This window comes from Lactuca virosa, chromosome 4 (genome assembly GCF_052849685.1).
Source record: "Lactuca virosa cultivar CGN04683 chromosome 4, Lactuca_virosa_CGN04683_v6, whole genome shotgun sequence".
Classification (NCBI taxonomy): Eukaryota; Viridiplantae; Streptophyta; class Magnoliopsida; order Asterales; family Asteraceae; genus Lactuca; species Lactuca virosa.
Window position 1 is genome coordinate 469,169,822 of NC_136429.1, and position 16,502 is coordinate 469,186,323.

The window sequence follows — 16,502 nt, forward strand, 5'->3', positions numbered from 1 at the left end:
TACTTTTGCTTGTATTCCCCCATGAAAACATGAAAAACTCGGAAAAAGCGTAGGGGTATGAACTCACCTGAAGTGAGTGAAGCGAATGTAAGATCGGAAAAAGGATGCTAAGTGTCAAGTGAAGACTTGAGCACACACTAATCCTATTTAGCATATAAAGGCACATATATGATTTCATAATGAGGTAAGAAATCCTTAATGGAAGTGTTACAATCACTTAGGATTTCATAAGGGGGTTGTAAAGCCACTTAAGGGAAGTTTTCGGTCCATGAAGGGTTTTCGGTCCATGAAGGTGACCGAAAACTCATGATGTTTGGTGCATGTGGTGATTTTCAAGGGCTTTCAAACATGCATAGGGGTTCTAAGTTTTATCCAAAGCCTTAAGTGAGTTTTAAGGTCTTAAAGGTACTTTTCTTTAGGTTTTTCGGTCTAAGGAGATGCACTAACCGAAAACTCCTTTTGTTCTTGGAAAATGACGATTTCAAGGCCCTAAATCAAGTATACTTACTAGATAACAAGTATAGGAGATAGATACTTACAATATGGAAGCAAAGAAGGGTGTTTTCGGCCCAAAACACTAGTGTGTGTTCTTGGTGTTCTTGAAGATTAAACCCAAAAGATGAAGTTAAGGGATAAAATCGAAGGGTGTTACTAGTTAGGAAGATCTAATAACAAAACAAGGGGAAAGAAACACTTACATTTTCGAGAATTTGAAGATCAAAGTGAAGAACTTGATAATACTTGAGAGAGTTTTCGAGTTCTAGACTTGTAAAAAGGGAAAGAATGATCAAAATGATCATGAAAGATATATGTATAGGGGAGTTTTCGGTCCCTTGACCGAAAACTCTAAGGTCTTGACCGAAAGCTCCTTTTTGAGGAGGTTTTTGGTTTGTTTCATGACTAGAACTTCAATCAATTCATCCTAACACCGATTCCTTTGATGTACTATGTTTCGAATATTCCGTTAGTTCAAAAATAATACTAACGTGAACGAAAATAAATCCGAATTGATTTACTTAAACGCAAATTCCTTCCCAAACTATCAAATTTGACGGAATTAAATAAAAAAAAAACTCAAATTTGATTAACAGAAATTGAGTAAAGTGTGACATCCGCCAAAACTCAGGTCAATACTCATCTAGAACCTTGTTATTTCTTTGTGCACACATAACTTGGCTCTATAGTTACAAGTTGAACTAGGTTGGTGACTTAATATATCTCTCGGAACAAGTAGTGTACCTTAGTTGCATTGAACGATTACATTGATATGTAAAGGAACCAACTGAGTGGTAAAGTGCCAATGCTGAACCTTAAGCCTAAACATAAAACTATGTTCGGTAGATTACAACTCAAGGGTGGGTTATTAACCCTAATAATTTCACATTGGAACAAATTGATGCTTAACAAGGTTAAGTGTCACAAACTAATATGAACAAAATTGGATCATAATATGAACCAATTATAAAATTTATGACAATTCACATACTTCATGATTTGAAATGTAAACCAAAAGTGAAAATCCTTGCTACAATTGTTGAAATATGACAAATTGGATTTTATAAAAATTCAATAGTAGGTTGTCATTTCCTAAATTAATTTAACAAATATAATGTTGGAAGTTATTATCAAGTGTACATATTTCAACAAAACCCAATAATTAAAACCTTAGAAGATCATGAATATGTTGGTGTTTTATAAAATTTAAAGCCTAGTTTTATAAAATGTGAATGAGGCTTTTATTAATTAATTGATAATATATATATATATATATATATATATATATATATATATATATATATATATATATATATATATATATATATATATATATATATATATATATATATATAAACAAATACCACCCACAAAGTGGCCGACCATTAGGCCCCTCCATTCCCCCATATCCATTAAAATCTCATCAATTCAAACACCCACCTACTCCACTCACTCTCCTATTCCAAGAGATTCCCCCACACTTCACTATTCTTTCTTCCACCTCCATTTCTTCTCCATTCAACCGAGTTCTTCCCATTCTCTGCCATATTTTCGAAATGATGCAGGTCTTGAAGTGTTCTTGTTCCTCTCAAGCTCAAAACCAAGGTATAACACACCATTCTTCCTCATAGTTATGACTTTACTACTTCATCTTCATGTTTCTTCTTTACATTTCGGATTCTATGCCTTTCCATGGCTAGAATCCTTACTTTTCCCCTTGTGGTTTGTAGATTCTCACCATAACACAATGCATGGGTTTGAAATGGTGAAAATCCGGGATCAAACCCATGCAAGGAGTGAAAATGATGCACATGTGATCATATGATCTCAAAACCGAGTGTTACACTTTCTTCTCCATTTCTTTTGTGTTCTTGCATGATCAAATGCATTTAAACCATTTCTAGTACATCTTGGATGCTCATTCACTCCATGCATGTGCTAGAAATCGGACCATAGCTGGAACATGCATGTTGTTCTTGTCAAAATGCCCTAAGAATGCACTCAAAGCAAACAGGGAAGACATGCAATCTGCCAGACTACTTTGTTCAGCTTTGAACGACCATAACTCGGTCATTACTTAACCAAATCCTGATATTCGTTTTGTATTGGATAGTTCCACGAGTTAACTTTCAAACCCAACTGGTCTCACTGTAAAATATTAAATATCGGATTTTTGGTAATTTTTACAAAATGGTTGCGCGAAAAGCTCTTTTCTGTGATCACCATTTTTGCCTTACTTGATCAGTGGCCTTAAACCCAACCATAAATCTGGGGAAATATAATTTAGAAACTTAACATATCCAGTGAATGATGGCTGAAAGTTCGTGTCTTAAAAGCCCACAGAATGTGCTACACAAATTCATGAACTTCAGCCACATTTACATCTCATGCACTATAATGTGCAACGTTTCTTAACTTGTTTGGGTTCAATATCCCTATTTCTCTTCTGAATAAATTTTGAACATTTTTCCTTTTGAAAGCCCTCACATGCATGTGATAATATGTAAAATACCAAGGGCTAGAACCAATTCCTTAATTATTTATAAAAATAGTTATTTAATGGCTTTAAATTCCAAATAATCATTTTCAGAAGGTATAAAAATCTAAAAATTTGTATTATGAATATAATCATAGAGTAAGAAAGCCATGTAAATTTTCAGACAATTTGGACACTGTTTGATATTTATTCCATATTTTTCATTAAATGGGAGCATGCAATTATAATCTCCGGTTATTGGACTCAAAGTTCCTAAACCATATTTTTCTCAACCTTAGGAACATTATAAGAACTTGTAAAAATTAAATTGGGAATTTTAGAAACTGTTTACCAATTTATTTGGATTTTCTATATTATTTGGTCCTAAATTACAAATAAATATAAAATAACCATCAAAAATGTCTATAAAATTTCTGGACACTAATACCCTCCTGTAGAACCACAATAAAAAGTGTTACAATTTTTGGAGTTCATTTTCATGCCTTTATGAATTTTTGAACATAAGGCACCATGAATTCAATAATACCAAAAATGAACCAAACAAACTTCGGGCACTTAATGATACCACTAGTAGGATAAGTAGTTCTTAGATAATGACTTAGTGAATTATATCTCACTAGAAACTATTTGTTCCGTAGGACGCTATTAGGACACGCACTCACCAACATCAACCCGCAAAGCCCGAGCCGCGAACTTTCCAGAGTGAGTATTCACACACTCCCCTACTTTTACTGTTTTCATGTTTTGGGGTGGAAAGCATGCTACAATGTCTATGAAAATTATTTTATGAACTTAGTGAACTTGGAACGATATTGTTTTGTGAACTTGTTGAACTTTGTTTTATGAACTTGATAAGTCTTGCTTTATGAACTTATTGAACTTGGAAAGATATTGTTTTATGAACTTAACGAACTTGTAACAATATTGTTTTATGAACTTGACGAACTTGGAACTATACTCTTTGATGAACTTTCTGTTATGAACTACATGCTATTAACTTTTTATATGAACCTTATGATATGAACATGTATTATGAACTTGGTGTTATGAACTTGTATGATTAAGTCCCCGGAGAACCGATACAACCTATTAACTCATATTGGAGCCGATGGTCTTATGGATAACGCTATTTGGGGTCGAGAACCCCCACTCGCCCAGAACCGCGAGTGCATATTTCCGTGAACTGACATTATGGGAACCATGGACATAATGGAATGGGGCAAGAACTGTCGGTAGGCTTGGTTGTGAACGGAGTGCTTTGGCATTCAACACTCATTTCGAGTTGGAACTTTTGAACAAACCTATATTTTCTCACTAAAATGATGTACTTTATAAACCTGTGAAACTCACCAACTATTTTATAGTTGACCCTCGTTTTTGCATATTTTTCAGGGAACGGTCAGTGATCTAAATTAGACATCAACAAGAATTTGCACTTGATGTTTCTTTTGTTATGTATTAGACTTTGTAGTAGGGAATTAAAATGTAATTTTGATTCAAATGTGATGTAAACTTAAAATACTCAATGATTATGGTTGGTACTCCTATTTACCTCGTGTTATGAGACCTTAGCCTGTCACCCTTCGTGTTTCCGCTTTAACGGGGTGTGACAGATTTGGTATCAGAGCCGAAGGTTATAGAGAATACCGGTTTTCCCTTTCCCTTGGGAAAGCCGAAACTATAACCAACGAGTTAATAATCATACCATCTACTATAACTAATTCGGGTAGTGCACTATTGGACCTTAATCATACATAGCCTGATGACCTATGTATAATTAAGGAAGATTTAGTTCAAGACCGGAATTGGTTATAGTGAATGGTATGAACACCCTAGGGTAAATCTAAACGTCAAACGTAATAAAATTTTCCTTAGATAGATCTTCTGTTATCTAATCTTCTATCCCCTATTCTCGCGTAGATATCATGGCTGGATCTCATCTCCCTGGTGATCCGTACTTCCCTAATCGAGGAAATGCCGGACGGCTTGATGAAGAGTCGGAAGGAAACCAAATGATTCCCTTGGAAGATCATCGTGTAGAAGGCTTTTCCGATGGTTCCGACTCCGAGCCAGAAGTCAACAACCTACCCCTGGTAGTCGCGATTCCGAGTCCCAATGCTCGTCCTGGATATCAAGGACCCACACCCTTGTGGGTGACAAACTTGAACCGTTGGAGTTACGAGCAGGGCCAACCATTACCCCACAACGAAGACCGAGGCTTCTACAATCTGAGTGAGGGAGGCTCAGCAGACAGGGCTCTACCTGTCTTGGTTCGCAGGGTGGCCCGTAATGATGAGCAAGGTCGAACAACACTTAACCGGGTTATGGAGGTTGATGCCGATATGGGAGTCAATACGGTCCGTATTCGTCAACTTGAGTCCGCAAACAGAAGGATCCAGAACGAGAACGCGACCTTGCGCGCTGAACTAGACGCAACCCGAGCTGAAGTAGGAGAACTTCGAGCTCGCCAGACTATCTCCGAAAGTCGCTTGCGTGATCTGGAGCGTCGCCTGGTGGGATTCAGATCCCAGGCACAACGTTCCCATCGTCAGTAGAGCTTACTCTACTTTCCCGTCTAATATTAGTAGGAGTATTGTAATAGTTGTAGTTCAGTTTCCTGTCTAAACTAAGACTCCGAACCCGTTAGATTTGCAATATCTATGTTCTGTCGTGATTTTCCCTAATATGGTTGATGTAAGGCCATTATAAGGCCAATTTTCCGTAAAAACATTTACATCATTAATGCCAATATACGACAGATATTTAATCCTATATCCTCAATTGTCCGCCATTATGTTCATCATTTAAATTCCCATCATCATCTCCTGCTTGTAAACTTTTAGTCAAGGGGTGTAAAGTGGAGGAAAAACGACCCCCTTACGACATAATCCAATATCCGGAGGAGATATTACCTCTCGGACATCATTATGGAGAGCTACTTCTCGATGGAAGGTACCACCATGGCATAGTCTTCTTATCCCATTTCGAGGATGTATTTGAACCTCGCTTGACACGTATACATCCACAATTGGAGCATGTGTGGCCACTATGATCTGTTATACTAAGCAACCTTAGAAATACCCTTTGTGTACCATGGCAACTAATCGACACCATCCCAAGGTTGTCTCCATAGATTATACATAAAGTGACTTGCTACTCCCAACGTGCGGGGATTGTTTTGCCTACTGCATATTGTGTATACATTACGCTACCAACTAATAATTTGAAAGAGGCCTTGGCCAATCCTTCTAGGTCGTTCTATCTCTTTAGAGATTGATTCTTTGAAAGTCTTAAGTGGCTTCTCAAATGCACATGTCTGGGATTGCTCCAATTCTTAGGAATTTTCAGACCTACATCTTTCGAGTGAGTTTTAGAATACCATCAACTATATTTCTCTCTATGCCCATTCCTAATAATTATGTAGCAATCCATAGGTCCTTCTCCTCAACCAATCTGGAGAACTATTTTTCAAAGCTGTTAATTCCCAACATGTAGTCCCAGAAAGCAACATGTTAGATATCTTACCTTCGACCCAAAAATAATTCTAGAGGATTTATCTAGACTTTCCGTGCCTAGACAGGTCGAGCTCAAAGTCGACCTAATTTCTTGGGAAACACATGTACCTAAAGCGTCGTACCGCTTAGCACCCTTCCTAAATACAAGAGCTGTTTGGTCAACTTCAAAAACCCCTCGAAAAAGGTTTCGATCGTCTAAATTCTTCATGATGGGATGCATTGGCACTATCTGTTAAAGAAAAAAAAAAGACGGATTGAATCGATTGTACATTGGTTATAAAGAACGGAATAAGTTGACGATCAAACAATGATACCTTTTTTTTTCTCAAATCAACGATCTGTTTGACTAATTATAAAATATCTCGTACTTCTCTAGGATTGCCCAACCCCCAAATGCATTGACCCAAAAGTTAGGAAGTTCTTTTGGTAAACACAATAAGAAGATGTATCCAAATTGGTAGAACACAATTTGTGCAACACGTCGTCCCTGATTGTACTAAAGGGCGTGGCCAGTGCTACAAAATATTGTGACACATCACACCAACTCTAGGATTGTGCCTTGATGCAAAAGGATGAGATTATCGCGTACACTTCAAGGCAAATCAATGATGCATGAGTAGAACTATACCGCGCATGACCTAGAGTTAGGAACATTAGTATTCTCCCTTAAAATCTAGAGACATTACTTATATGAAACCAAATGCACTGTCTATGCAGACCACAAAGGCCTTCAACATATCTTAGGGCGAGGATGATCAAACAGGAGGCAAAGACATTGAGAAGCTTGTAAAGGCAGTATAGCTCATTGGAAGATTGCATGCTCGAGTGAATCACTTGACTCCTCCTATTGAGACAAATGAAATTTTAGGCATTGCTAGTGCATACTCACTATTCGAAACTATAACTTTGGCTTCATTCCTGCTCATTCCATTAACATGGGATATCCATTTCGGTATTCATATATGCTCAGTAAGGGCACAATAATTATCTTCCCCATTTTTGACGATTTTCACGCTTAAGGTATTCCACTATACCTAAATATGATTTCTCGAGTTTGAGCATGTCATTTCAGAACCTTTCGGTCCTAATATGTTTATATTACATTACCAGGACGTTGATTCTCTTATTTCAGTCAATTATGCCACTTTTCGTATTATAGATCATACAAGTTTCCAAAACGAGAAATTTTTTAAAGTTTTGATATATATATTTTTTTTGCACAGAATTACTACCGTTATGCTCTTAACTATTTTTAATTGACACATGAAGTGTATATTACCACATGTTGAGCATCTTTATAAGTCAAGCTTAAATTTTGAACGATAAACACGTATTTTGGACATTGTACGTTTAACTTCTTCACCCAAGCCTGTTATTTCGTTTCCTCAATACAATTTTCTTTGTGACAAGCAAAACATAGTATGAAACCACTAGACTTCCTTATGCTGCTTTACATGGCTAACCACCATAAATGGCTTGGTAACCCTCACCGTCGAGTGTGTATGCCTTTATCGATATTCTCTTAAGGACTAGAAAGAATTAGAATTCTATCGAGACATTACTACAGTAAATAAGAGCATCATCATGAGAATTGTTGCAACATTCACCTCTTTCGCGCTCTTACATCTAAAGCTCTGGTCATCGTTAGAGTTCCGGCATGAGATGTATTTCCCATTGTTCAGTTAACATCTCCTCCCCGACTTGTATGTTCCCTTGGAACTCTATCTATACACGTCCTTATCAAGGATCCAATCGTGAATGTTATGAATACTTAGCTATCTAACCCTAATGGAGCTGCTAACTATTGCCACGGTAATGGACAAACTATCAAGTAAATGATAATAGTGGCAATAACGACGCTACATCTTCTAACCTAATGGAAAAAGAGGCCATTCTTGAGGTAACTTAGTTGTGACTAATCTCACGAATCGTCATAGAACTACCCTTCCGCATTCATGTTCCATAGCCAACGTATCAAGTGCACCTTGTTTGCAGTAGAGGATGTTTCATGCATTTCGGACAATGCTCATATCAAATTGTGGGTTTTCTCCATACTGGCAAGGATGTTTGCACATCCTTCACCATAAATAATTTTAGGACTCTAAGTGCTTGTTGGTCAGATGGTGCCGATCCTCTTGCGATTCATATGAGGTATTCAAACCATAAGAATGGTAGATATAATTTATTTTAATGGGGATTGACAAGGACTGCTAAAGGAAACGATCGATTTATGTAAAGGTGGATCTATTGGCGTACTCTGCACACTTCCTTCCCATTCAAGAAGGTTACCGAATGGAAAATCTTTCCTGGATTTACATAGACGAAGTCATAGTACGTCGTGGAGTAACTATTTCCATTACTTTGGATAGGGAGTCTTCATGTGTCACAAATATGGTAGTCACTTCAGAAAGCCTTGTACACAATTAAACATAAGTACTACCTACCATCCTCAGATGTATGGAAAATAGAACGAACTATCCACGCTTTGAAAGACATACTCCGAGCCCATATGACCAGTTTAGGAGGTGTTTAGAGCTCCCAGTAAAGACTCGTTGAGTTTTCTTATAACAACAACTATCATGTCAGTGTGAAACGTGCTCCCCTACGAAGCAGTGTATGGGATTAAGTGTCGAACCTCAAAAAGTGCTTGGCGGAGGAATCCCTACACATACCCCTCGGGGACCTCCAAATCAATGATCGACTAAAATTCATGGAGGAACCGGTAGAAATTCTTGATCGAGAGGTTAAGCAACTAAAACGAAGTAAGATACCGATCGAGGAAGTTAGTTGGAACTCTAAGCATGGGCCCGAGTTTACGTGGGAACGGGAGGATTACATGAAGAACAAATATCCTCAACTATTCGTTATGTCTAAACCAGTGTTACCGCCAGTTGAATTTCGGGACGAAATTCCCATAACTGGGGGAGACTGTGACATCCGCCAAAACTCAGGTCAATACTCATCTAGAACCTTGTCATTTCTTTATGCACACATAACTTGGCTCTATAGTTACAAGTTGAACTAGGTTGGTGACTTAATAGATCTCTCGGAACAAGTAATGTACCTTAGTTGCATTGAACAATTACATTGATATGTAAAGGAACCAACTTAGTGGTAAAGTGCCCATGCTGAACCTTAAGCCTAAACATAAAACTATGTTCGGTAGATTACAACTCAAGGGTGGGTTATTAACCCTAATAATTTCACATTGGAACAAATTGATGCTTAACAAGGTTAAGTGTCACAAACTAATATGAACAAAATTGGATCATAATATGAACCAATTATAAAATTTATGACAATTCATATACTTCATGATTTGAAATGTAAACCAAAAGTGAAAATCCTTGTTACAATTGTTGAAATATGACAAATTGATTTTTATAAAAATTCAATAGTAGGTTGTCATTTCCTAAATTAATTTAACAAATATAATGTTGGAAGTTATTATCAAGTGTAAATATTTCAACAAAACCCAATAATTAAAACCTTAGAAGATCATGAATATGTTGGTGTTTTATAAAATTTAAAGCCTAGTTTTATAAAATGTGAATGAGGCTTTTATTAATTAATTGATAATATATATATATATATATATATATATATATATATATATATATATATATATATATATATATATATATATAAACAAATACCACCCACAAAGTGGCCGACCATTAGGCCCCTCCATTCCCCCATATCCATTAAAATCTCATCAATTCAAACACCCACCTACTCCACTCACTCTCCTATTCCAAGAGATTCCCCCACACTTCACTATTCTTTCTTCCACCTCCATTTCTTCTCCATTCAGCCGAGTTCTTCCCATTCTCTGCCATATTTTCGAAATGATGCAGGTCTTGAAGTGTTCTTGTTCCTCTCAAGCTCAAAACCAAGGTATAACACACCATTCTTCCTCATAGTTATGACTTTACTACTTCATCTTCATGTTTCTTCTTTACATTTCGGATTCTATGCCTTTCCATGGCTAGAATCCTTAATTTTCCCCTTGTGGTTTGTAGATTCTCACCATAACACAATGCATGGGTTTGAAATGGTGAAAATCCGGGATCAAACCCATGCAAGGAGTGAAAATGATGCACATGTGATCATATGATCTCAAAACCGAGTGTTACACTTTCTTCTCCATTTCTTTTGTGTTCTTGCATGATCAAATGCATTTAAACCATTTCTAGTACATCTTGGATGCTCATTCACTCCATGCATGTGCTAGAAATCGGACCATAGCTGGAACATGCATGTTGTTCTTGTCAAAATGCCCTAAGAATGCACTCAAAGCAAACAGGGAAGACATGCAATCTGCCAGACTACTTTGTTCAGCTTTAAACGGCCATAACTCGGTCATTACTTAACCAAATCCGGATATTCTTTTTGTATTGGATAGTTCCACCAGTTAACTTTCAAACCCAACTGGTCTCACTGTTAAATATTAAATATCGGATTTTTGGCAATTTTTACAAAATGGTTGCGCGAACAGCTCTTTTCTGTGATCACCATTTTTGCCTTACGTGATCAGTGGCCTTAAACCCAACCATAATCTGGGGAAAAATAATTTAGAAACTTAACATATCCAGTGAATGATGGCTGAAATTTCGTGGCAAAAAACCCCACAGAATGTGCTACACAAATTCATGAACTTCAGCCACATTTACATCTCATGCACTATAATGTGCAACGTTTCTTAACTTGTTTGGGTTCAATACCCCTATTTCTCTTCTGAATAAATTTTGAAAAATTTTCCTTTTCAAAGCCCTCACATGCATGTGATAATCTGTAAAATACCAAGGGCTAGAACCAATTCCTTAATTATTTATAAAAATAGTTATTTAATGGCTTTAAATTCCAAATAATCATTTTCAAAAGGTATAAAAATTTAAAAATTTGTATTATGAATATAATCACAGAGTAAGAAAGCCATGTAAATTTTCAGACAATTTGGACACTGTTTGATATTTATTCCATATATTTCATTAAATGGGAGCATGAAATTATAATCTCGGGTTATTGGACACAAAGTTCCTAACCCATATTTTTCTCAACCTTAGGAACATTATAAGAACCTGTAAAAATTAAATTGGGAATTTTAGAAACTGTTTACCAATTTATTTGGATTTTCTATATTATTTGGTCCTAAATTACAAATAAATATAAAATGACCATCAAAAATGTCTATAAAATGTTTGGACACTAATACCCTCCTGTAGAACCACAATAAAAAGTGGTACAATTTTTGGAGTTCATTTTCATGCCTTTATGAATTTTTGAACATAAGGCACCATGAATTCAATAATACCAAAAATGAACCAAACAAACTTCGGGCACTTAATGATACCACTAGTAGGATAAGTAGTTCTTAGATAATGACTTAGTGAATTATATCTCACTAGAAACTATTTGTTCCGTAGGACGCTATTAGGACACGCACTCACCAACATCAACCCGCAAAGCCCGACCTGCGAACTTTCCAGAGTGAGTATTCACACACTCCCCTATTTTTACTGTTTTCATGTTTTGGGGTGGAAAGCATGCTACAATATCTATGAAAAATATTTTATGAACTTAGTGAACTTGGAACGATATTGTTTTGTGAACTTGTTGAACTTTGTTTTATGAACTTGATAAGTCTTGCTTTATGAACTTACTGAACTTGGAAATATATTGTTTTATGAACTTAACGAACTTGTAACAATATTGTTTTATGAACTTGACGAACTTGGAACTATACTCTTTGATGAACTTTCTGTTATGAACTACATGCTATTAACTTTTTACATGAACCTTGTGATATGAACATGTATTATGAACTTGGTGTTATGAACTTGTATGATTAAGTCCCCGGAGAACCGATACAACCTATTAACTCATATTGGAGCCGATGGTCTTATGGATAGTGCTATTTGGGGTCGACAGCCCCCACTCGCCCAGAACCGCGAGTGCATATTTCCTTGAACTGACATTATGGGAACCATGGACATAATCGAATGGGGCAAGAACTGTCGGTAGGCTTGGTTGTGAACGGAGTGCTTTGGCATTCAACACTCATTTCGAGTTGGAACTTTTGAACAAACCTATATTTTGTCACTGAAATGATGTACTTTATAAACCTGTGAAACTCACCAACTATTTTATAGTTGACCCTCGTTTTTGCATGTTTTTCAGGGAACTGTCAGTGATCTAAATTAGACATCAACAAGAATTTGCACTTGATGTTTCTTTTGTTATGTATTAGACTTTGTAGTAGGGAATTAAAATGTAATTTTGATTCAAATGTGATGTAAACTTAAAATACTCAATGATTATGGTTGGTACACCTATTTACCTCGTGTTATGAGACCTTAGCCTGTCACCCTTCGTGTTTCCGCTTTAATGGGGTGTGACATAAGGATAACATAAAAAGTTTCGGGTTGTCACATCATCCCCCCGTTAGAGGGAATTTCGTCCCGAAATTCGAACATAGAATACAAATCACGGATTAGAAAAGAGATGCGGATACTTCTGTTTCATATGATCTTCACGTTCCCAAGTGAATTCAGGTCCCCGCTTGGCATTCCAGCGAACCTTCACTATCGGGATGCAACTTTGTTTCGTTCGTTTGATCTCTCTATCCATTATTTCGACTGGTTCTTCTACGAAGTTCAGATTCTTGTTGATTTGAATCTCGTCGAGAGGAATCGTAAAGGTTTCGTCGGATACGCATTTCTTAAGATTCGAAACGTGGAATACAGGATGAATGTTGCTAAGTTCTTGCGGTAAACGAAGTTTGTAGGCTACGGGACCGATCCAAGCGAGGATCTCGGATGGTCCTATGTATCTTGGATTTAGCTTTCCACGCTTTCCGAAGCGTATCATGCCTTTCTAGGGCGAGACCTTCAGCAGAACATGGTCTCCAACCTGGAACTCCAAGGGTTTTCGTCGTTTATCGGCGTAACTCTTTTGTCTATCTTGTGAGGCCTTAAGTCGTTCTCGGATTTGTACGATCTTTTCGGTGGTTTCGCGAATGATTTCTGGACCGTTGAGAGTATTGTCAGGGACTTTCCCCTTGGCTAGCTGCGTGTCACCCACCTCAGCCCAGCACAGAGGGGATCTGCACTTGCGACCATAGAGGGCTTCGAAAGGCGCAGCCTTAATGCTGGTATGGTAACTGTTGTTGTAGGAAAATTCAACCAAAGGAAGATGAGTGTCCCATGACGCGCCGAAATCGATGACGTAAGCTCTCATCATATCTTCCAATGTCTGAATTGTTCTCTCACTCTGTCCATCAGTCTGAGGATGGTAAGCTGTGCTCATATCCAGCTTAGTTCCAAGAGCTTTCTGTAGTGACTGCCAGAACCTCGAAGTGAACCTGCTATCTCGATCGGAGATAATGGACACAGGCACACCGTGCAGTCGGACTATCTCTTGGATGTAGACTCACGTGAGTCTCTCCATTTTGAAAGTTTCTGTGATTGGTAGAAAGTGGGCGGACTTCGTCAACCGATCGACAATTACCCAGATGGGGTCGTGCCCACTCGGAGACTTGGGTAATTTGGTGATAAAATCCATAGTAATTCTCTCCCACTTCCACTCAGGTATCTCCGGCTGGTGGAGTAGACCTGAGGGTTTCTGATATTCGACCTTCACCTTGGCGCAAGTCAGGCACTTACCCACGAAGGTAGCAATCTATGCTTTCATGTTCGGCCACCAATACAGTTTCTTGAGATCGAGGTACATCTTGTCCGAACCTGGGTGAACGGAGTATCTAGTCTTGTGAGCTTCGTTCATTACAACCTCTCTATAACCACCGAACTTTAGGGTCCAGATCCGGTCCATGAAATAATAGACTCCGTCTCCCTTGATCTCTAGGTTCTTTTTCATTCCTCTCAAGGCTTCACCCGGCATGTTCTCTGGTCTTAAGGCTTCCAACTGAGCCTCCTTGATTTGCGCGGATAAATGAGAATGGATAGTCATGGTTAGTGCCTTCACTTTACGACCTGAGTACTCCTTCCGGCTGTGGGAATCTGCCACCATATTGGCCTTGCCGGGATGGTAGCGTATTTTGCACTCGTAATCGCTGAGTAGCTCAACCCATCGCCGTTGTCTCATGTTCAGCTCCTTCTGGTCGAAAATATGTTGCAGGCGTTTATGGTCAGTGAAAATAGTGCACTTGGTTCCGTAGAGATAATGTCTCCATATCTTTAGTGCGAAGACTACTGCTCCCAATTCCAGATCGTGTGTTGTGTAGTTGACTTCGTGTGCTTTCACCTGTCTTGAGGCATAAGCAATGACTTTTCCCCGTTGCATGAGCACACAGCCTAGGCCCTGATTAGATGCATCACAGTAGACAACGAAGTCCTCCGTCCCTTCGGGCAGAGACAAGATAGGTGCGCTGCACAAGGCCTGCTTCAATGTTTGGAACGCAGTGTCTTGCTTTTCACTCCAACAAAAGGGTACGCCTTTATGAGACAGAGTGGTTAAGGGTTTGGCAATTCTGGAGAAATTCTGGATAAATCTGCAATAGTAGCCAGCGAGACCCAAGAATTGACGGATTTCTGTGGGCGTCTTCGGTGCTGACCAGTTCTCTATCGCCTTGATTTTGGAGGGGTCCACGTGTATGCCTTCCTCGCTTACCACGTGACCTAGGAAGGTTACTTTTCGAATCCAGAATTCGCACTTGGAGAATTTCGCGTACAACTTCTCCGTCCTTAGGGTTTCCAGCACAAATATCAAGTGTTGTCGATGATCCTCCTTACTTCTGTAGTAGACAAGTATATCGTCGATGAACACGATTACGAAATTGTCCAGGAAAGAACGGCACACCCGATTCATCGGGTCCATGAATACTCCGGTGCGTTGGTTAGACCAAAGGGCTACACTACAAATTCGTAGCGACCATACCGAGTCCGAAATGCTGTCTTAGGAATATCACTCTCATGGACTCGCAGCTGATGGTACCCCGATCTTAGGTCTATTTTGGAAAAGTAGCTGGCTCCTTGAAGTTGATCGAAGAGGTCATCGATTCGAGGAAGAGGGTAACGGTTTTTGACTGTGAGCTTGTTCAGCTCTTGGTAGTCAATGCACATCCGAAAGGATCCATCCTTCTTTTTCACAAATAAGATCGGGGCTCCCCAGGGTGAGGAACTCGGTCTGATGAATCCTTTGCTGAGCAGCTCATTGAGCTGACTGGATAACTCCTGCATTTCTGGCGGCGCTAATCGGTATGGGGATTTAGCTACGGGGGTAGCTCCGGGGACTAAGTCGATACGAAACTCGACTTGGCGTTCGGGAGGGATTCCCGGGAGATCTTCGGGAAAAACATCGGGAAAGTTGCAGACATCAGGGAAAAACATTCTGATGCTCTCGGGAAAGTTGCAGACTTCGGGGATGCTTCTCGTTAATGACGTGGGCTAGGAATGCATAACACTCCTTTCGCAGGAGTTTCTGGGCTTGGATGCATGAAATGATACAGAGGTTCGAACTGAGTTTATCGCCGTAAATCATGAGAGTTTCATCAGAGGAGAGATTGAGGCGGATAGCTTTTTCGTAACAAAGGATATCAACATGATTGGGGCTCAACCAATCCATGCCGATGATGATATCGAAGCTTTTTATGGAGACTGGCATAAGGTCGATGGGAAAAGAATGATCGTTTAGGGTAAGAGTACAGCCTACATATATATCATTAGTGCTCTCTTTCTCACCGTTAGCCATCTCGACGGTAAATGTTTCAGTTAATGGTTGAGTTTTATGGCTAAGAAAATGTTTGAATGCATGGCTAACAAAACTTCTCTCCGCACCAGAATCGAAAAGAATGCATGCATAAGAGTTGTCGAGGAGGAACGTACCCGAAACAACGGTGGGATCAGCGACTGCCTCCTCTTTCCCCATTGTTAGTACTCTCCCCGTGTCACCTGCTGTTGTTGCCTTGGGGTAGTTTCTCTTGAAATGCCCGACTTCCCCACTGCCATAACAGGCTTGACCGACACCTGCTCCAGATG